Consider the following 24774-nt stretch of genomic DNA (forward strand, 5'->3'; position numbering starts at 1 on the left):
CTCATCATCAATAGTGTATTCCAGGGAATGGTACATGTGAGTATTCAGGGGTGCAAGTCAGTATTGGGGAAATTCAGTGTTACATTTCTTTGGTATTTCATCATCATTTCATGCTTTTAAAAGTAATGAAACCTCTCTTCAAGTGGAGAGGAAGTCTATATGTTTTCATGACAAAGAATTTTCAAAAGCAGATCTAAAGTTTCCTTACCATGGTTTGAAAGCGAATGCATTAAGTGAAAGTGTTAGTCAATTGAAATATCACTTAATAGACATAGTGATTCAAGTAAATCAACAATTACTTAGATACTTTCAGAATCAAACTAAGTTATAGTAGTCTTTACATCACAGTTGGGTGAGTTATGGGTAGCAAGTTCACTTAGTAATCAGTCAACAGGAAAGTAAATCAAGTCAAGTAATTGATATGAAATCAGAATCAAAGGAGTCTTCAAATATTTCAGTTATTCCGGAAAGTAGATTTTTAATACCCATCATATGTATTGAATAAATTTCTACAAATATTATTTTCAAAGATATTTTTGAATCACTAACTCATAATTCTTCATGGAAAGAATTCAATTGCCATGTTGATAACATGTTGTTTTCACATCATCGCAAGTTCTTCATATTGTGGATGGAAGAAATAGGTCACTGAATCGAAAGGTATCATGGTCAGCATCATCAAGGTCATCACTTGTAGGTGATTGATCAAATTTATTGGTACATCATCAAGCGAAGATGGAAAGAGAGGGAGTTCTACCCTCATCGACTAATTGTTTAGTCAAAACTTTTGTGGTCCAAAAGCTTTCTAGTGGCGAGGAATGACCCAGGAGGATCCATCGATCCAATTGCACAAGTGTTTGAAGTGTCATCATTAGTATTCATGGGTGTCGTTCAGTTTCATCGTCGCTTCAGTTGAGCTTCGACAGATCGATAGTGTTGGTTATGATGAGGTAGTTCAGGTAATGTTCGTCGTTATAGTTTCATGGCGTTCAATTGATGTGATGTCGTATCTCACTACTGAATTATGTCATCGACAGTTTCGCCAAGGTTTGGTGGACGACATGTGTTTTGTCATCAAACATTGCAGGATTTATGATTGATATAGTCGATTGTGTAAAAGGATTCAAAGTTAAAGTACCTCATCAATGACATAGTCTTATCGTCATCGCCACTAGTGTCAGTTAAAAAGATGCGATGTTCGTTGTTATTTAACGTTGACGATAGTTACACGAGACCAAAAAGATGTACAAGGGTTGATCATCTGGTAAAGGCTTCAGTTTCACCGATATCTCCTTGCAGAGCCAACATGGATCTTGAAAAGTTAAAAGAAAAACTCTTTACCTAAGCATGGACATAAACCTTATCTCCTAAGATATATTTTCATCATTTGTTTACCCTAAGAATCCTATGTTCATAAACCTAATGCCTAAATCCTAATGCACCTTTTGAAACCATAAACCATACATTCATCCTATGCTAAAACCCTAGTCCTAGCCAAAAACTATTTATTAAATACATTAAACAAAGCCTAAAGTTCTAAAACCTAAGTACTAAACCCTTTATACACCCCTCGGCCTTGTTTAACTATGTAAAACATTGTAAAATATAATACACAACCCTAACCGTAGCCAAACTACATTGGAACAGAGTGCATGTGAATGGTTACAGGTTATCTGTCAGGCTTCATAATCTGCTAGTCACAACCGTAGACATGACCATATCGGGGGACCGCCACCATGTGAACACTGCATAGAAACCATCAGAGGTTAATGATAACCATGCAGGGAATTGACAACGTCGGAACCACAATGGGTTGTTAGTGATGCGAAACAATGTTGAAAGGCCACCGAGGTTAGCGGTTATGGTGCCATTGCTACAACCACCGAAGGAGAGTATGGTCACATGACAACTATCACCGCAGACCGGAATTGCGGGGACCCAAAACCGCCGATATAATCGATCTCCAAACAGGTGTTCACATACGGTGTCATCACCCTCCTCCCGGATAGCTAACAACTAAAAGTTTTGGCCTTAATATAATGTTTTACTTGGGTTTTGTTATTAAATTTGGTTATCAATTAATACGAGGACCATGACATAAACCCTAGGTGGCAAAATCAACCCTAATCCAACCCTTCAAGTGAGCACATTCATGCCAAACAGAGTAAGTGTGGTTATGATGCATCTAACCACTTTATAAAGGAGCATTTGCAGCCTTGTGAAGAGTTAGTGAGGATTAAGAGTGGGTTTCAGCTTTTGTATGCAAGTTCTGGAGGGAGAAAGGTGATTTTGTTTTTAGTGTTTCGGTAGCATCTATAGTTGGATTTGGAAATCGTAAGTGGTGTTGGAAAGCTGGTTCAGAGAGATTTTGATGAGAGAGGCCAAAAATGTCTATGTGCAAGTTTAGTCTGTCCAAATCACCATGTAATCGATTTCTTCTTCTCATTCCTAATAAAAATGGTCACCCATCTTGGAAGGAGACCCAGAGATGTATTCTATGAGTGATGAACTCCATAATCAATCTTGTTGTCTGGTATATCTATGTATTCATTGTTTACACTTCTTTTTTTTTCATCTTAATTATGGTTTATCATTTGTCATAAAGTGTTCTACTCCATCAGATTTCCTCGTTTTTCATGCTTTCGATTATCATTCAAATCACTAATGGTTAATCAATTCTACATCAATATTTAGTATATGGTCATTTCAGATCAATGGTTCGTGGAAATTTATCTTGTAGTGGGCTTGAGTATGACTTGTCAGCAGAGACTTTTGATCAATTGAATATTGATGACTTGGTTATTGCAGAGAGATTTTTTTGGTCAGTTGTGCATAGGAGATTGTATGGTAAGATTTGTTTTTAGTAATTGAGCATAGTCTTATGTGTGGGTCTAGTTTGAAAATTGTATGAAACGTGTCCTATAGTGTTTGGGTTTTGAATTAGATGAATCTAGTGTGAAATATTTTGAAATATGGTCCATAAAGGATCTGAGGGATGGAGCCTTTAGTAACGGAGTGGTAGCTTCCTTCCGATGGTGGCAAAAGAACTTGCTTAGGGAGTAGTAGCTTCCTTCTAGTGTAGATGGAGAAATAATAGAAGGTGGTTGCCTCCAGTAGGTAGGATTTTGTGCACAAGTAGATGTTTGTGCAAGTCCAAGATGTAAAATATGATTTTCTAAGAAGATGAAGAAGGCAACAGTGGTATATTTTCCTAGTTGGATTTTCCACCTAATATCTTGTGTCTCTATGTGATGATGATGTGTTGTTCTCTTATGTTACACTATTTTATGATTCTTATGTATAGATTTGATGTCATTATTTTAACATTATAAAGAATATTGAAAACAATTAAAGTTGAATTAGTAAGAAATATTGATTCACCCTGCCCCGCTCATTATTTCTAACAATTCTTAGAACCCATTCCCAGTAGACAATAGGTGATCAAAAAAATTATTAAGCACAACCCTTCCTTGGTAAAACTAGAACAAAATGAGGCTATTCTTGAATAAATCTCTTTTGAAGAAGTGGAAGCAATAATTAGAGAAATTGTAGATCGAAAGTGGAGTCCAGAAAAAACTTTTCTATTGTAAGATTTTGATCATTTTTATACAAATTTTGATGATATTATTTTACCTAAATTTTGAAAATAATATATTTGCTCACTTGTACATAGAGAAGAAATATATAGATGTAATCTTTCATGATTTTGAAATTTTAATTATATATAAAGCCACAACCTCCATTTATAACATAAATAAAAATTACAAATTAACATAGATTTAATTATATAAGTTAAAATAATAACTTATATTAATAATTATTATATTCTAAAAATTCAATATTTACCCTAAATATGTTGGGAATAATGCTTAATTAGTTATGTAAATTTCTATTTAGTGTTCTGTGCAAAATTAAGGCAGCAAATTGTTAGTTGTAGTAGTGCTGGAAATTAGTTGTGATGTTAGTAGATTTGTTTCAGAGTATATTTTAGTAATAGTTTTACTATATAAGAATGTAGTTAATAGCTAAATTAATATATGAGATTTGCAACATTTTTTAGCTCACACAGTAAATGTGTTTCTTAATTGTTTTATTTTTTTTATATGTATTTTTCTTCATAGAACTATTGCCTTCTCAATTGGCTTGAAATAATTCATTTCATATTCTACAAGTGGTATCGGAGCAGGTAAAATTATTTTGGGTTAAAGTTGTATTGTTAGAATTTCGCCAAAGTTAATCATGTCGAATTCTAACCAGATGCTAGTTCCAGAATTTGATGGCAATTATTATGATTATTGGTGCATTAAGATGCTAACCTTTTTTATTGGAAAAGATTTTTGGGAGATTGTTGAATAAGGATATGAGGAGCCAGCTGATTGGAATGCTCTTACAGCTAATGAAAGAACAACAAGAAAGGAAGCAAGGAAGAAGAATGCTCAAGATTTGTTTCACATTCAGATAGCTCTTGATAAGAGCTTATTTCCAAGAATATCAGGAGCAAAAACCGCCAAAGCTGCCTGGGAGACTCTACAAGAAGCTTACCAAGGTAGTGATCAAGTTAAGGTAGTCAAGCTTCGGACATTGAAGAGAGAGTTTGAGAATTCGAAGATGCAAGAAGTTGAAAGTATCAGTGACTATTGTGTGAGAGTCAAAGATGTGGTCAATAAAATGGATACAGTTGGAGAAGCTGTAGGTAATGAAGTTTTAATTAAAAAAGTATTGAGTTGTTTAACACATAGATGGAATCGTGTTCCAATAATCATGGAAGAAAGTAAGGATTTTGACAAAACTACAGTTTGATGAATTGGTTGGATCTTTGATGTCTCATGAAGAAAGATTGAAGGAAAGTTTTGAAGCTGTAGAGAAAGCTTTTTCCTCTAAATTACAAATTACAAAGAATGAATATGCAAGTAGTAGTAGTACCAAAAGCCATTAAGGTCAAAGTAAATGGCAAAGCCAAAATTATTCAAGAGGTAGAGGAAGAGGTGGCTCAAGTGGAAGAGGTAGTTTCAGAGGAAGAGGTGGAGGTAGATTTGATAAGAGAAATGTTAAATGTTACCATTGTAATAGGTATGGTCACTTTGAAAGAGAATGCAGATTGAAAGAAGGTAAAAATGCTAATTATGCTCAAGAAAATGGTGAGTATCCTCCAAATCACTTATTTTTATCTTATGCCAAAGGTGAAAATACTACTAAAGATGTTTGGTACCTAGATTCTGGATGCTCTAACCATATGACAGGGAATGAGAAGTTGTTTTCAGCAAAGGATGGAAGTTTCAAATCCAAGATCCAGGTTGGTGATGATAAATCATTGGCGGTTTCTTCCAAAGGAGCTATGGAGGTCCAAACAAAAGAAGGTATAAAGAGTATTCATGACATTTATTATACTCCACAATTGAAGCATAATTCGTTGAGCTTTGGGCAGCGCTGTGAGAAAAATTATAAAGTAGTCTTTGAAAATAAGACATGTACTATCTATGATAAGAATAAGGAAAATAGGGTGATCATGCTTGTCCCTATGACAAGAAATAGGATGTTTCCCTTGAGGTTTGATGAACATAACAACAATCTTGCTAATATGGCTTATGAGGATTCAAGTTGGTTATGGCATCTCAGGTATGGGCATTTAAATTTTCAAATTTTGAAGTTTCTAACCTCACATGCATTAGTTTCTGGTTTGCCCAAGGTAGAAGAGCATAAGGAGGTTTGTGAAGGATGTGCTAAAGGAAAGCATGCAAGGGAAAGGTTTCCAAAGCGAAGTGCATGGAGAGCTCATTACCCACTTCAGCTTGTTCATTCAGACATATGTGGTCCCATGCAGACTAAGAGTTTGGGTAAGTAATCATATTTCATCACTTTTATTGATGATTACTCACGAAATTGTTGGGTATATTTTTTGAAGGCCAAAAGGGAAGCCCTGGATACAGTCAAGAAGTTCAAAGCCCTTGTAGAAAATGAGAGAGGGTGCAATATCAAATGTTTGCGGACTGACCGTGGGGGAGAATTCTGCTGAAACGCTTTCCAGAGTTATTGTGATATGAATGGAATTAGGAGGCAGCATACTACAACATACACACCCCAGCAGAATGGCATAGCTGAAAGAAAAAATCGTACTGTGGTTGAAATGGCAAGATGCATGCTACAAACTAAGGGATTGAGCAACACTTATTGGGGAGATGCAGTTGCTACAACAGCATACATCCTGAACCGTAGGCCCACCAGTGCACTGAAAAATATGACTCCTTATGAAGCATGGTATGGAAAAAGGCGTAATGTTAATCATTTCAAAGTTTTTGGTTGTTTGGATTATGCGCATGTACCTGATCAGAATAGAAAAAAGTTAGATGCAAAGAGTGAGTTATGTATTTTTATTGGGTATAGTGAGACAAGCAAGGCTTATAAATTGTATAATCCTATAACTAACAAGCTTATTGTGTCAAGAGATGTAATTTTTTATGAAGGGGGAGTTTATGGTCATCGAAAAGGCCATGTTGAGAAGAGAAAATCTGTTTTGAATGATGATATAATTGTTGATAATGATCATGAGAAGCCAACTAATGTTTCTGTAACTAGTGGCTTAACTCCACCAAGTAGCCCTTCATCAATTTATTCAACATCAAGTTCAAGTCCAACTTCTTCTCCAACTTATACAAGGAAGGTAAGAAGATTGAGTGATATTTATGAAAGGAGTGAAAATCAAGCACATGAAGAAAGCCCAAGAGGTGAGATAGTCAATTTTGATTTATTAGCCAAGGCTGAATTTGAACCATCATGTTTTGAAGATGCATGTACTAATGAGGTTTGGATGCAAGCCATGCAAGAAGAGATGGATTCCATTCAAAGGAATGACACTTGGAAGTTGACAGAGCTTCCACATGACAAGAAAAAGATTGGCACCAAATGGGTCTATAACACTAAATTTAACAGTGATGGGAGTGTTGAAAGACACAAAGAAAGATTAGTTGCTAAAGGATTCACATAGAAGTATGGAATTGATTATGAAGAGACATTTGCATAGGTAGCAAGACAGGAGACCATTAGAATGTTGATTTCATTATCAGCTCATAAAAAGTGGAGCATACATCATATGGATGTGAAAAGTACCTTCTTGAATGGGTACCTAGAAGAGGAAGTATATGTGGAGAAGCCACAAGGTTTTGAAGTGGAAGGAAAGGAGAATAATGTCTACAAGTTGAAGAAGGCTTTGTATGGCCTTAAGCAAGCACCAAGAGCATGGTATGCAAGGATTTATGGATACTTTTAGGAAAATGGCTTCAAGAGAAGTAAGAATGATCCTACCCTTTACTACAAACAAGAAGGTATTGATATTTTAATCATAAGTTTGTATGTTGATGATCTATTGTATATGGGTAGTAGTTCTAAGATGAATGATATATTCAAAGCTGCTATGATGAATGAATTTGAGATGAAATATCTAGGCATCATGAAATATTTTCTAGGAATGGAGGTTTATCAATGTAAGGATGAGATTTTCATTTGTCAGACAAAGTATGCATAGGATATGATAAATAAATTTGATATGCTTGATTGTCATCCATCCCCTACTCCAAGTGCTCATGGAGAGGTGTTATGTAGAGATGATGGTGCTGATTTAGTTGATGAGAAAACTTACAGAAGTATTGTGGGGAGCTTGATATTTCTAACCCACACAAGGCCTGATATTACATATTCAGTTTCACTTGTTTCAAGGTATATGAAAAATCCATCTGAAATATATATGAAAGCAGCCAAGAGGATTTTAAGGTATGTGAAAGGCACTCTAAATTTTGGTATTCATTACTACTCTTCTGAAAAGTTCAATCTTGTTGGATTTAGTGATTTAGATTGGGGAGGTAGTCTTGATGACCGTAAGTCCACATCTGGAAATTGTTTCTCTTTTGGTTCTGGTTTGATTACATGGAGCTCAAAAAAAACAAAGCATTGTTGCCCTCTCATCCATAGAAGCGGAGTATGTTGCAGTTACCTCAGCAGGTACACAAGCTCTTTGTGTCAGAAAAATTTTGGAAGAAATTGGAGAAAAACAAGTTCAACCTACAGTGATTTATTGTGATAAGCATTTTGACCTGAAATATCACTTCATTAGAGATTTGGTGCACAAGAAGGATATTGAATTGAAGCATATAGATACTCAGCATCAACTAACAGATATCTTCACCAAAGCAGTTGCAAAATATCAACTTTTAGCACTACGAGATAAGATAGTAAATCCTCATTAATCATTAAGGGGGAGTGTTGGGAATAATGCTTAATTAGTTATGTAAATTTATATTTAGTGTTCTGTGCAAAATTAAGGCAGCAAATTGTTAGCTGTAGTAGTGCTGTAAATTAGCTGTCATGTCAGTAGATTTGTTTCAAAGTAGATTTTAGTAATAGTTTTACTATATAAGAATGTAGTTAATAGCTAAATTAGTATATGAGATTTGGGAAATTAGGCGTCATGTCGGTAGATTTGTTTCAGAGTAGATTTTAGTAATAGTGTTACTATATAAGAATGTAGTTAATAGCTAAATTAATATATGAGATTTGCATCATTTTTTAGCTCACACAGTAACTGTGTTTCTTAATTGTTTTATTTCTTTTTATATGTATTTTTCTTCATAGTACTGTTGGCTTCTCAATTGGCTTGAAATAATTCATTTCATATTCTACAAAATAGTCTATTTATCTATAATAATAGAAATTTATATAAATGAAAAAAATATTATTAATAGCTAACCATTTTAATTGTCATGCTTATTGTATTATTTGAAAAAATGATATATTGTTGAAGTGTGATTATGGTTTTTAGTTATTTTAAACATTTTGTATTTAAGACGTGTCAAAGTCAATGCCATGTATCTGAGTCATGCCACAAAGTTTATATCATAAGGATCAAATATGTAGAAAATGATGATCACGACTGCCTGAAACAGAAGAGAAATACGCTGATTAAGAAGTGCACAGGTATCGCTTAATTATAGAAGTTTACGTTGTTTCCTCAAAGCAATGAATATTTTCCATCCAAAATTCTTTTGACAAATTCTGTCGAATTCAAGTCATTGGCAGTCTAATGACTTGTGAGGGCAGCAGATTTCAGCTGGATCTGAAAATCCGGATGAAGATAAATATGGAAACCTAGTCTTTAAACAATAGCCAACAAAAGATTCATAACAGTGAAATCAACCTTTATTAGCGAAGTCCACCAACAATAATTTAATGTGCAGGTCTTCAACCGAGAAGCCAAACGCAATAACACCAGCTCTTCAGCTAGCCAGTCACTGTTAATATCCGATATTGTTTTCTGAGAACGAGGGATGTGCATGCTCAAGCGTACTCAAGTCGCGATAAATATTGTCAACTGTCATTTCCATTGCCTTAAGCCGAGTAATCAAATTGGCATTCTCTTATTCCAGACATCTGCGACAGCTGCCTGGGCTCAATTTTTTACTGTCCTCCTCATGATTATTGTTATCAAAAAGCCGTGGGTTGGGATTAGGGCTACCATTAATGACGTGAGATGTGAAAGTGTGATATAGCTCGGGCCTATGATGTGGGCTAGGGTTAGGATTAATAGTTGGAGTAGTGGGAATGTAATCACATGGGTAGTCTAGTCCGAGAGCGAAATAAGAGCTATAGTTAGTGTTAATGGTTGGAGTAGTGGGAATGTAATCGCCTGGGTAGTTTGGCCCAGGAGTGAAATGCGAGCTACGGTTAGGGTTAGGGTTAACGAGAGTAGCGATGGCAGTGTAATCGCGTGGAGTATCGAATGCGATACCGCCATTATTACTTGGCGGCACGAGGAATGAAGTCCTATTGCGGGGAGCAGGTGGCTGATACGGATAATTACTCCTCGCGTTCTCTATGCAAACCATTGGATCTCCTCGCATATTATTAGATTTCTTCCTCCTCTTCAATTTCGGATTACTCCGCTCGAAATAATGGCGTGAATTATTGGGAGGGATTCCGCCTCTGGGATTTGGTTGCCGATGATAATGGTCAGAATAATTGAATGGAAAACCGCCTCTTGTGTTTGGGTGCCGATGACATTTGCGAGAACAATGGGGAGGAAAACTGCCTCTGGTATTTTGCTGCGGATGAGAATGATATTGGCGGGTGTTATAATCCATGGGCGGAGACATTTGACAGCCTTGATGCCTGCCGATTCCAATGAAGTGTAGATAGCATTTTTGAAGTAATCAAAGAGAATGTGAAAAGACTCTTGAAGGAATAACGGCCGGAATTTTGAAATGAGACAGAGGAAATTCACAGTTAGATTCTCGATGGAGTAGGTTACTGCTTAGAATTTATTAGGCCGATAGGGTTTCCTTTGAAAGAGACTTTCATCCTTCTTTTGTTTCTGAGGCTCACATGTGGCGGTCCACATTCAGCTGGAAATTGTTCAAGTATTTCTGTTATGGTCTTCATCCTTCAGGCAGAAGGGTAGGCATTTTTGTTATAGGTGCCTAGCGGAGATCGATATCCTTGGCTTCTACTATCATTCCCGCCTGTCTATCTTGCCTGTCTATCGCTGTCAATTGTCGTATGTGTCTCGTCGAGGTCGAGAAGAGTCCCAAGCATGTGGCATCTTGTGCCATGCCTATGCTTCCTGGTAATTTATTGCTTTCGCTCTTTTCCCTTTGGTTTCCTCCAATCCCCAAGTTGTTAAATGCTGCTGCAGGATATCAATTTGAAGGATGTTGATTTTGGGGTTTAACTATCAGGCTTGAAGATAAAGATTGATACTCCGATGGCGATAAAGGCAAAGGAAATTTATTGCTTTCGCCCTTTTCCCTTTGGTTCCCTCCAATCCCCAAGCTGTTAAATTCCTTGAGAGCCCACATATGCCTAGCCATTGTAGTTTATATATTAATATCCACCCGAAGGAAGTCTTGGAGAGTGGATATCAGCCATCGGAGGGAAAATGGTGAACCAGTATTCCACCAAAAACTCTTTCAAAAGCCTGGTTGTGAGCACCATGATGAGTCGGCTAAATATGCGCAATGCTTTTCTGGACACCAATACCTTCCTATCCAACTCGTATGATCGCATCATCCTCGATGAGAGCAAGAGCCCATTGGAGAGAGAGGAGGGAAGCTCGAGAAGAATATGGTTGAGATTATATCCAGCGGGGACACTGATAAACTGGAGGCGAACGCCGTCCAGGTCGTCACCATTGGGGACCACCAGGCTTGCGTGGGGTTCCACGAGGACCCAGAGCCCGACTACTGCGTTTGGGAATGGCACACCGCGTATGTGAATGGCACAGTCACATCATGCTCTATGATGAGGAGAAGGGCAACTGAGTTCAAGTGCAGAGCGGCTAAACCCCATGAGAAGAAAGACAAGGAGAACGAGGCCTCCAATGGAACTGTGGGCTTAGGAGGGTTTATTGATACCGTCAATGAGATGAACGCTCGAATTTTGTGCAGAAATATTTGCGCGGGGTCCTTCAAGTGAAGCTGCTCGGTGGTTAATCACCGGGGTTTTTTGGCTTAGGGTTTATGTGAACTTACTCGTAAGAAGCCCCCCCTTTAAAACAAAAAAATAATGTGCATTGCTTGGTTCTGGTAAGTCGGCTAATGCTTTATTACTTTGGGAAAAGTATTTTCTGTAATAACTCATGGGTGGTAGTTGCAATATGAAGTCTTGAATTACTTTTGAGATAATTGCAATATTTAAAGGGGATTTGTGCTTGTAAATCAGAAATGTCATGTGCTTTGGTTTGTTTCAGATGTGGAAATTATTCAGTTTTTTCTGATGGTCCCAAACAGTTCTTTAGGGTTTCCATGCCCTGTGCATGTTGTTGTTGGACACGGTAATTGCATCCAATTCTGCAAAAAATGTTGTTCTTTATGAAATATAAAGGACCTTTTATTTGTGTGAAATCCAGGTATTGTAACAGCTGCTCTGATAAAATTTAAATATATTGTTTTTAAATTGCATGGTTGGTGGTCTGGATGCTATAATATGTATTCACTATACCAAACTCTATAGCTATGCTGTCATATGCAGAGAGCAGCTGAAAGATTTCCATAAATTACATATTATATAGGGATTTCGGCATGCTTCTTCTGTTAAGAGAAGATTATGGACAATAATTCATTTATTATCTCCATTGTAGTTTCTTTATGTTGCTTCTTTAAAAAATAGTTGGAACCTATATTGTCTTAATCAAGATGTATTATTCCTTATTAAATTTGTTATTGCATATAGATAAGGGAGGTGCTCTAGGCCCATATCTTATTTTGCTATTGCAGATAGAGAAATGAGGTAATCTAGGCCTATCTCGTGATAATGTGATGGTATTTTAATAAAATGAAAAATAGAAACATATCTTGGCAGGGATTAATTATTTATTTTACTTATCATATTTGAATAACAATAAACTAATCTAGGCCGGTCTAGGGATGGTGTGATGGTATTTTAATAAGATGAATTACAGAGCCATATCTTGGTAGGGATGAATTAGTTATTTTACTTCATATTTAAATAATAATAAACTAACATAGATCCTCTTAAACAGGGGTGTATATTTGAATAACAATCAAGGTGTATATTTAAATAACAATTATAAGTAAACTAGCATAGATCAATGTTAGCCCGGCAGGATATATTGTGTTATTAGTTGTGGAGAGGTAGGAATCTCAAGTTTTTGATCCTTAATAAATTTTGTATTATTTGTTGAGAGGTATGCATTTCAAATTTTTTATCCTTAATAAATTAATTTAACATTGATTTATTGGTTAGTTTTTCTCAAGGATAAAAAAAAAGCCTTGTTCAATATAAAATAATATATGCTAAAATTCAATTTGAGATGGTTCAGCATAAAATTTTATATACAAAAATTCAATTCGATATTTTTCCATGCAGCTTTAGGTGCAGTTTACTTTGCAGTTTTACAATGTAAAACTATTTTTTTGGGTGGGTATTTCCTAATGTAAAGTTGATTCCAGAGGGAGTTCTTGACGTTTGTTGTTTATTTTTGTAATAACAATTATGTTTGTCTCTGTTTATGTTGAATTGAGAAAATATCCTTCTCTGAGCTACGAGAAATATCTGGACTTGAGTTACGAACTTACCTTCTAAATCCAGGATGCAAAATTTCGCTGATGAACTCGTATTTTATCTTGGAAGGTTTGATGGCTTATACCGTCAGTTTGGTTGAAACATATAAATAGCCCATTTTCCATGCATTGTGTGGTGATCTGACAAATAAAAGAATTTGTCATTTTGTTTCTTAGCTATAGAAATGATCTCATGCAATAAAACTTTGATTTAGAAGTCATTTTTCCAGATTCAAATAGAAGTGTTCATCTTTTATTTATTTAGGAGTGTATATATTAATGGGAAGGACTATCGTGTGTACATGCTTATGGTCATATGTACCATATTTATTTTCCAAATACTCACTTTCCATGAGATGCATTTGATAATAAGTTGGTACCAACTTTAGTGCCATGTCAGCTGAGTTGTGGTCTCATTGTAAAAATGTGGGAGTTTACTATTGCTAGCCCAGGTTGGGCTCCGAGGAAAAATAAGAGAATTCTCAGCCATATACCCAGAAGTGCAGTTCTGATATGAATAGATTTTAGCAACAGATTGGGGAAATCAGTCCCTGACTTGGCCAAAAAAATAAGGGTGTTATGGTAAGGAGAAAAGAAAAATTTAACCCCACAATCATATCATCTAAATTTAAATTAAAGCACTGGCCTGACAATGGTATCATAACAGAATAGAAATCATGATCAGGTCTTACTTCTAGCATTATTTTCCTTCCAAAATTTAACTCACTTCTTTTGTGGACCCCAAGGTTCATCATTCAAATTCACAAAGCTACTTTGAATCTACTGAGGGTTAAAATGGAACTATTTTTTATTTTTGTGTGTGCCTGTGTAATTGAAGCTGAACATAATTGCAAGGGTCATCTTTATTCTTCCCTGGAATTTACTATAGGTGCTGCGCTTTCTGTTATACATAATAGGTTGTTTCCCTGAAAGGTTTCCCATGCTGAATAGGATCTATGTTGTGCACAAATTCAAATCTAAGGTTCCATAGATCAAAATTTAATGCACTCCAAGTGCTATGCTTTTTCTGATTTTGATGCCCAGCTGACTTATCTTAGGATTTATGTGTGCAATGTAATTCTAGGGTTCTATACATTGCAGTTTATGCTCCACGTGCTTTGCAATTTCTGTGCCTCCCAGAATATTACATTCTTGATTCTCTACACTCTGACCTTGTTGCTTTGGACACCCATTAACGACAACAACAATGACAATCGTAGAAGAAAAGTATTATGAAGTTGAGGTTGAAAATGCATAGGACGAATCGGATTCTGATGTTGGGGGAGATAAAGACAACCAACAAGTAAAGGGCAAGGGATTGAGGTGTGTTGATGTAGACAACAATGGATTGGATAAGGCACAAGAAAGGCTCATAGAAGCTCTGCCTCCAAAGTTGTCTGGAAGGAGCAAGGCCTTGATGAAACATATAATTTGTTTATCACAAGAGGATGATCCATCTGAATTAATCATGAAGTGGGTGAGAATAATGAAGCCCAAAAGAGTAGATTGGCTTGCAATCCTCAAACAGATGGAGGAAAAGAACCTCAACCATCCCCTCTTCTTCAAGGTCAGTGGCTTTTCAATTATTATAGATGTGATTCTTAAATATAGATGGACTGAGTAAGTTATTAACCAAGTTGATCTATATGACATTTTCTTTTCAGTCCACTAATGCCTTAACTGCTCTACAATTTATGCCATACGAAGCTTCTTGGCAGTGTTATCAGACTCTTCGCAGTCCAAGTGGAGTCGCGAGTTTGACTATGTTTTAAGAGGAAACAGAGTCTAATTATCTGAATCTGAATCAATCCCGACTTATTCTTTAAATTTTAACTCATAAATATCACCCAAACTCACTGTTACCACTCAAATTATCACCTAGGAGGAAAAGTCCTAACCTCAATGGGACAACCTAGACGCATAATAGGCAAGCCACTCACTGTCACCTTGAAGGCCTTGCCCTACCAAGGAGACTGCCTATCCCAGGGGCAATCCGCATGATCAATTTAAACTTAGATTGTTGGGAGAGAAATTAGAAAATACTAGCATGAATTGACTACTCTTATGCTTAACTCAATCAAATCGATTCATTCGTCAAAGATGTGAGAATTTGCAAGTAAGTTGTTGAATTAATCCCAAAAGTAGAAGTGAATGTCACATTATCCTTTTTATGCTATTAGTAATGTTGAGATCAAGTTTGAAATACCCCGAAGTGAATGCCTAAATGGTTACAAACAAGTAGATTATTGTTGAGAACAAGTGTGAAGTAATCCCAAAGTGATGCTTAAATGATTACAAAATGTAGATTAATGTTGAGAACAATTGTGAAGCATCCCAAGTGATGCATAATTTGTTATAAAATTAGATTGATTCGAGTCACAAGGTAATGCTGAATCTAAAACCCCTGTTTAGATAGAAGCCATTCACATATGGAAAGTGCAATAAGTAATCCATAAAGTCCAATTTTATATACCATTCAAAAATTGCACTGAAGACCATAAGCATAATGTTATTCAGATTTTGTGATAAATCATTTTTGCTTCACTTATTACTCGTTAAGAGAGTGATCTTATTCAAAAAAATGCAACGAATTTGAGTCATATCCAATATATCTAGAACGAGTGGGTATTGACACACTCAAATAGCGCTTATCAAAGTGTTAGGTTGTAAGTAGTTGTGGTTATAAATTTGAAACATTGTCTTAGTACGTGTGTATGATCAAAATATAAGCAATGAGATAATATTTCAAAGTATGGCATATATCAGTGTTATCATAAGAAATAGTGATTGCAAATGAATGAAAACAAAAAAAACTAAAATGCTATACAAATAATTCCAATTGAAGTATTACTCTCTTGATTGTGCCTTAAACTGAATCTACCCTTAAATAGTATAGCCTTAAGAAAATATTCCAACCATTAAACTGTCAACTGAAAATTTTGAATGAAGTCATTTAGCCCACTCCTTGTAATTCGTCTCAAACTAAAAACATCCATTCCTTTTTTAGCAATATTAAACCGGATCTCATATAATCGTTGCAAGTTCAAGTGTTGTGATATGCTAAAGCAAGGTATAGAATTATTGCCAGTATTTAAGATATTTGCCATTAGGAAAACCTAAACCCTAACATCCTCTTATTGGAGCAAGACTGACCTTCTTCAAAGCTTATATCAGTAGGAAAAACGATGGTAATCCTTGCAAAAAACGTAGTCATCGATAAAAGAGACATAGAGCGAAAACCTCACATTGAATTTGCCATTTAATTGCATTCTCCCAAATGTTTTTCAACTAATCTTGTAGAGGAACTAGCACAACTCCAACCGTGACTTTAGCAAGTAAATCCTCTTTTCTATTTATAACATTCAAATTAAAACCTGATTAATAAAATAATATTTCTTTACAAAAGACCCTGGTATCCTCCTTTTTTCCCATTGAGTGAATAAAATAGGCCCACAATGCTACTTGTCATCTCCATAAGGAAATAGCTGCCTCTAAGTTTGTAGAGAAGACCTCAACATTGTGTCCTTATCCCAACACACCTCAAAAGGTGACATATGCCTTTAAATATGTGACAATGGATTAAATAATGTGTCCTCTTTAGTTGGTGGTCTACACTCATATAAGCTATATTCTTCTCTTCTTGAAGCTTTCTAGTTTTGTCTCTCAACATTCTCATAGATGTTTTCTTCCATATTGTTGGATATAATTTCAGGTGTAATTTCTAGCCTTATTTCTTAGTGTGCCCATAAACTTTAAATCAACACTGCAATGATTGGAGGACCACCATCCAATGTTGCTATTGCACTTGTATGGTTGGGAGGTAGAGTAGCATTTATGGGTAAACTAGGTGATGATACCACTGGTTATGAAATGGTTCTCACAATGAACAAGCAACATGTTCAAACTCGTGGTGTTAAATTTCATCCTTATGCATCCAAAACAGTTTCCTACATGAAGGTAACCCGTCAGAAAGGAAAATTAGGAATGGAATGTGTCAAACCATGTGTAAAAGATGGTTTTCACATTTCTGATATTAACATCGACATACTGAAAGAGGTATTCTTATAGTCATCCACACAAAATGTATACTTTTAACTTCTTTTTTCGCAACATTTTCGTTATCTCATGTGCTTGATTAGTTTCCCCTTTTATATATTTGACCTTTCCCATTTTTTATATTTTTTTGGTTTGGTCCAATTTTTCGATCATCTTACAGAAGTAGACTGCTTTGTAATCACTATGTGCTGAAAACCACAGGCTGGAGTTAAATGCTCTTTATCTGTGACTAAATATTTGAACTTTTCACGTAGGCCAAGATGTTTCATTTCAATTCCATAGTTCTTCTGGAACAATCCATGCATGCCACTCTTCTTGCTGCAATCAAAATGTCAAAAGAATTTGGGGGACTTATATTTTTTCATGTAAACCTCCCTTTTCCACTTTGGAGGTCTCGAGATGAGACAAGGAAACTTATCCAGAGTGCATGGAATGAAGCAAATGTCATTGAGGTAACCATGCAAGAATTGGAATTTTTTATTGGTATGTGTTTTGTTACTCTGTTTCCACAAACTAAAACAGGACTACGAATGTTTTCTGTTTCACATGGATACATATCTTATACAAAAATATAGACATCTAATAATATTTCATAAGCTAGGGCATTGCATTCAACCCTTATCTGACACCCAATTTTTTTAGGCACAGGACCAATCCAAAATGTTCTATGTTGTTTGTTCCTCATTTGGTTCTCTCTAGGACTGCAGAGTTACATAAACTGTGCATTGTGAGAGCAACATCCCCAAAAGAAGAAGCCACTTCAAATACACCACTCACAGAGGTTCAAGAGGCTCCTCAAAAGCGTAAAATGAAAGGTAGTTGTTTTCTTGCATAAATGTTTCCTTTACTTGTGAGGAAAGTAGGAGTACGACTAGTCGTTTCAAGTATTCTGTTTTTCTCCATGAGCGCATTGTAGGTTTTTTTTTCTTTTGTTGTAGTCATTGTCAAGACCTTGTGGGATGCTGCAATGAATCGCTACATGCCTTTGTTACCCTTGACCTTATTCATTCGGAATAGTAGGTAATGTTATTTCAAGTTCAAAGAAGACATCCCCTGTTATCAAGAGGATTGTGAGGAGAAGAAAAAGTGAAGAGAAAACAACTTTAGCAGACATTAGTGGGAGAAATGTGCCTAAGAGGAGTAGGAGAAAGAAAATCGCTGAAAATAAAGAAGAAGAAAGTATGGAGTTGGAAGCAGATGGTGAGGAGGATGATCATAACTTTGAATATGGTTGGCCTCCTTTGGTATGCTGTTTTGGCTTGGCACAGAATGAGTTTATTCCTACTGTTAGGGTATCAGACAGACAAATGGATGACGATAAGTCTTCTACATGGAACGGCTTGCAATGGAGTCCTCTAGAATTTGTCAGGGCACTGGGAGGACCACCATCCAATGTTGCTATTGTACTTGTAAGGTTGGGAGGTAGAGTAGCATTTATGGGTAAAGTAGGTGATGATCCCACTGGTTATCAAATTGTTCTCACAATGAACAAGGAACATGTCCAAACTCGTGGTGCTAAATTTGTTCCTTATGCATCCACAACAGTTTCCTACATGAAGGTAACCCATCGGGAAGGAAAATTAGGAATGGAATGTGTCAAACCATGTGCAGAAGATGGTTTTCACATTTCTGATATTAACATCGACATACTGAAAGAGGTATTCTTATAGTCATCCACACAAAATGTATACTTCTAACTTATTATTTTTTTGCAACATTTTCCTTATCTCATGTGCTTGATTAGTTTCCCCTTTTATATATTTGACCTTTCCCATTTTTTATATTTTTTTGGTTTGGTCCAATTTTTCGATCATCTTACAGAAGTAGTCTGCTTTGTAATCACTATGTGCTGAAAACCACAGGCTGGAGTTAAATGCTATTTGTCTGTGACTGAATATTTAAACTTTTCATGCATGCTGGGATGTTTCATTTCAATTCCATGGTTCTTCTTGAAGAATCCATGCATGCCACTCTTCTTTCTACAATCAAAATGTCAAAAGCATTTGGACGAGTTATATTTTTTTATGTAAACCCCCCTTTGCCACTTTGGAGGTCTCGAGATTAGACAAGGAAACTTATCCAGAGTGCATGGAACGAGGCAAATGTCATTGAGGTAACCATGCAAGAATTGGAATTTTTGATTGATGAGGATTTTTTTGAGAAAAAGAGGAATTACAGGCCTCAATACTATGCACATTCCTATGAACAGTCAGTCGGAGAAGGAAAAAGGCAACGACGACGGAGGTGTTATCGTTACACAAGAGAGGAAATTGCGTCGTTATGGCACGATAACATGAAGATTTGTTTTGTCACTAATGGCACCTTCCGCATACACTACTACACACCTACATTTGAGGGTGCAGTAAGAGGAACATAAGATGTTTTGGTCACGCCATTCACGTGTGATAGGACTGGTTCGGTGATGCTATTGTAGTAGGTAGTAATTGAATGCAGTCACATTGCTCAAGGATCTATCTGAAGAGTTCTTATACTTCTAATAGAAGAATGATATGTCGATGCAGAGTTCAACATTGATAGTAACTGTGTATGTCTTGCAGGCATTATCAGAAAGCTAACTTCACAACCGGATCTATATGATGATCAGGTGTTATTGGAGAAGAAATAAAGATTTGCTATTTGTGCTGGGATTATCACACAATGGACAATTGGTGCTGTCTGGGGATTCCTAGCTGAAAGCGCAACATGGAATCTAAAGGAGCAAGTATATGTACCTTCCTTGTGGTAGGCTATTTAGAGGTTTAGCATAGCTCCATTGATGCTACAAGGTAATGTATTATTGTATTAAGGTACATTTTGTCTCGTTGGGCACTACATCATGAACTTTGTCATTGAGGTTCTTCTCATTGGCATTGCTTTTGAACATTCGATATCCAGCTGTGGCACATATTTTAAGAGACAAATTTATGGATTCTCACAATTCCTGTCAATTCCCTCTGTACCCTTTTTCATTTTAAGATGTTTGATATGATAAGTTTGTATATTTTATTTCCATGTTATTGCTTTAGTCATAAATTAAACAATGAGTTACGGAACACATAAGAATCCGCTACTATCAGTCATCGGTAATTATAGTGTTCTTCGAGGTACATTCCTTTTCTTAGATCTCATCAAGTCTGCTAGATTTGTGCACGATGTTTTTAGTCATTCTACAATTATTTCACTTTTTGTAAAATCAGGTTTCAATGTGTAGGCAATAACATTAATGGAGTCTCTATAGTTCTCTTATTGAAATGCATTGTATTGAGTTTGTTAAAACACTGGAGAAAATCAAATCTGTTACTAGACCTGGTTGGGTCTGAGGTGCTGGGTTTGCCAAGTTGACTTGTTCAGACTTAGTGAGTCAAATTTGTGCGTGTTTTTCCAGTGATTTTGTAACTGTTGGGTGTGAGGGCATGACCTATCCCAGTCAGACCCAGCTGGGTATGCCAAGTTGACTCACCCAGACATACCAAGTAAAATTTGTGGGTAACCAATTTTTGACTGCATTCTCACTGTTAACTTGTGGGCTTGTGCAACTTATTTTACTGATGCATAGCGCCAAGCAACAAAGGATGTTGGTGTTATTGCTGGCTTGAATGTAGCTTGTATTATCAACGAACCCACAACTGTAGCAATGGCTTATGGCTTGGAAAAGAAGGGTGGAGAGAAAAATATTGTTGTTTTTTATCTTGGCAGTGGCATGTTTGATGTCCGCGTTCCAACTATTGACAACAGAGTTTTTGAGGTTTTAGCTACAAACGGTGATACCCATCTTGAAGGTTATCTGTCTGAACTCTGTCTGACAGTTTTACATTACGAATTTGAATGCATGCACAGTGGTTATCATTGACTTTTTTGTTTGGCTTTCAAGCTTTGAACTTAGCAGGATATATGCTAATATGGAGGTGAGGACTTTGACCAAAGGATAATGGAATATTTCATCAAATTGATCAAGAAAAAGCACGGAAAGGATATAAGTAAGGATAGGTTACGGCTTAGAATTTATACATAACCCAATAAGCAGGGTTAATAGTCGGCAAACCATCGACAACCTCCATCCAAGGTTATAAATGAGGTCCTCTTGCGAATTTCATTGCTTTAAAGCTTAAGCCTCTTGTTGGTCGTTCGGAGTCCTTCGTAAAGGACTCTGCTTCCTTTATTAAGGAGCTCATGGACATTAGGCTTGTTCCTGGGGACATTCTTGTCAGTTTTGATGTTGTCTCCCTGTTCACTTGCATCCCTATTAATGAGGCCATTGATGTGATCAACTGCCTAACACATCCTGACACGACCAAGTTGGTTGAGATCTGTCTCCCTTCCACCTTCTTTACTTTTGTAGGGGAGTTTTTCAAGCAAACATGTGGGGTGGCAATGGGATCCCCCCTTTCCCCTATTGTTGCTAATCTGTTTATGGAAGATTTTGAGTCCAAGGCTCTAAACTCTTCCCGGCTCCTACCTAAACTATGGAGGAGGTATGTGGATGACACCTATGTCATCTGGTCTCATGGCCAGGATGAGCTTGATCTCTTCTTTCATCATCTCAATAGGCAATCCTCAGCCATTAAGTTCACTAAGGAGCAGGAGGTAGATGGATGCCTTCCTTTCCTTGATATTCTTATTTATAGGAATGATGATGGTTCCCTCACCCATCGAGTTTTCCGGAAGAAAACTCATACAGAGCAGTATCTTCATGCCAGTTCCCACCATTTCCTGGCTCAGAAGATGGGTGTCCTTAGTAACCTTGCTACTCGGGCCCTGAGGATCTCGGACAAGAGGAGCTTTGAGAAAGAAAAATCCCATCTGCTGGATGTCTTTGCAGAGAATGGTTATAGTAGATACATGGGTCTAAGGGCTTTCCTTAAAGCTTCTAGGAATTCTCTGACTAAAAGAGAACCTAAAGATCGTGTTCCAGGAGTCCATCTTCCTTATGTTCAAGGGACCACTAATAGAATTGGCAGGATTCTCAGGAGGCATAGTATCCCTGTGACCTTTAGGCCCCTGAACACCATTCGTATGTCCCTCAGATCAGGGAAGGATCCTATCGACCCTAAGGATATGAAGGGTGTTTATATGATCCCTTGTTCCTGTGGGACCCCCTATATTGGGGAGACTGGTCGTTCCATTAATCAGAGGATTAGCGAGCACGTAGCGGATCTTAAGCATAGGAGAGCTAAGTCTTCAGCTTTGGCTGAACATGCTGAGAAAACCAATCATCATGTTTGTATTGAAGAGGCGAGTGTTATTGCTAAAGTTTCGCATTTCCAGCATCGAAAATTCAGGGAAGTGCTTGAGATTGAAAAGAGACCAAGCAATCTCAATAGAGATGATGGTTGGAAAGTCAGTAGGTGTTGGGTCCCTGCCCTCTCTTCCTAGTCGTTTTTCCGTCCTCTTTGGTTTTTTGTCGTTTTTCTTTATTTGTACTTTTTATTATTATTATTGTTTTTAGTTATTTTATTTTATTTTATTTATTTATTTATTTATTTTAATTTATTATATCTATATATATATATATATATATATATATATATATATATATATATATATATATATATTTCTATTTATTTATTTATTGATATTTATTTTATCTAATTTATTTTTATTTATTTATATTTTTTTAGTAGTGATTTTTATTTATTGTTTTTTAAGTCCCATATGTGATCTCTTCACTATTTTCTCCTTCCTTTACTAATTGTAGTCTATTTCTTCTCATATTTTGAGGTCCTTTGTGAATTTTAATTCCTATTGCCTTTTGGCATCCTTTTCTATTATTTTTGTATTTTTCTTATAAAATGGTACCCATTCCATTTATTTTTATTTTTATTTATTCTGAGGTCCTTCATATAACTAGTTTGTTCCTCTCAAATTCTTTTGAGCTTATATTTTAACTAATTTTGACTTTTTGATCTTATAAGGTCATTTTTTACCTTTATTTATTAGTTAGCATAAAATTTTTAATGACACTTTTAAATAATATTATTTTATTTATTGTTTATATATTTTATTGAGGCATTTACCTTTTTCATTTATTATAAGGTCATTTATTTAACTACTTTTCCTATTATATTATTAATTAACTTATAATTTTAATAATTAACTTTGATTCTCTTTATTTTCTAATCTTATTAGGTCCTTTATACAGCTTAATTACCTTTTATTTATTAATAAAATTTAAATAAAATTATTATTTTTATATTATTTATTTATTAATAAAATTTAAATAAAATTATTATTTTTTATATTACTTTATATATTTTTTAGGCATTTAACTTATTCTATTATTATAAGGTCATTTATTTAACTAGCTTTCCTTTAAATTATTAATTAACTTAGCATTTTTAATAATTAAGTCTTCAACCAATTAGCCTGAAGAATAATTTAACGAATATAATAATTTTGACCCCTGTCCTAGAGTCAAACTAGCCATTAGAGAAGATAGTTGTTTGAGGCTCCGCTCAGACTATTTAACATGATGAGCTTGATCTGTTTCTTCAACTTGTCCTGATGATGAACCACACTGGTTGGTTCGAAACGTGTCGACAAATGATATTCCATGTGATTTTCGCCAAAGAATCTTTCTCTAACTTGATATGGATCACAAAAGCGTGAACTCTATTATAAATGTGTTTCATTGGAAAATAATTTTATTTTTATTTTTTAAATATAAATATGTGTTAGGTATTTTAGTTATCTATTTTTCATAATTCGTTAGGTATTTTAGTTATCTAATTTTTATAATTTGTTTTGAAATAAAATATTAATTAGTGCAATTATATTATTAAAGGTCATTTTCCACATTATTCTCTACCTGTTTTAGGTAATGATGCTCATCCATTTATATTACCATTTCAATAATGTACTTATTTGACGAGATCATTCTCCATTTTTTTAAATTAATGATGTTCGTTTACTTGTATCACCACTTTAGTGTTTGAGTTATTTGACATATCATTCTTTACCTTTTTAAATTAATGATGTTGATACATTTATATTACCACTTCAATTTGTTTGAAAAGATGGGTAGGTTTGTCAATTAAAATATTAATATTAGTAATATTAAAATATATAAAGCAATTAAATGAAAACAAAGAGTAAATGGTCCAACCTCCTAATCAAATTATATAGATAAAAACTTTTTTATTTGAAATAATGAAAAAGGGTAGACTAGACCTCAACACATCGCCTCCAATTGAGAAACAAAAACACATATCTACTCACACTTCTACATGTAGGGGGGTTTTAAGACAATATTTAACACAATATTTGAGTCAATTGCCTTAACTTAAGACAAAAAGAAACTTGTGTATTGTCTTAAATATTGTCTTTAAGTGGGTGTCTCAAAATATAATGTCTCAAAATTTTGTCTCTATAAAGACAATATAGAACACATACTATTATTGTCTCTATAAAGACAAGAATTATTGTCTATTAAGAGACAATTTCATTTGTCTTTGTAGAGACACTTTCATTTTTGTCTCTTTAGAGACAATTACATTTTTGTCTTTTTAGAGACAATAGCTGAGATTAAAAACATATTGTCTCTATAGGGACTATATGTCCATAATTCAAACTATTGTCTCTCGAGAGACAATATAAAAAAATATTTAAAAAATAAATAATTAAAATCATTTTGAATAGTTCCCAAATAGTGATTTTA

The 24774-nt window shown here is 35.4% G+C and overlaps 1 pseudogene; it reads left to right on the forward strand.

The window, feature by feature from the left end:
* Window positions 1-11106: 11106 nt before the first annotated feature.
* On the forward strand, window positions 11107-19866 carry LOC149234808 (fructokinase-like 1, chloroplastic; annotated as a pseudogene).
* The last annotated feature ends 4908 nt before the right edge of the window (window positions 19867-24774 follow it).

Source organism: Pinus tabuliformis, chromosome 8 (assembly GCF_031772625.1).
Source record: "Pinus tabuliformis cultivar Carrire ecotype Pingquan chromosome 8, CPIR1, whole genome shotgun sequence".
NCBI classification, from domain to species: domain Eukaryota; kingdom Viridiplantae; phylum Streptophyta; class Pinopsida; order Pinales; family Pinaceae; genus Pinus; species Pinus tabuliformis.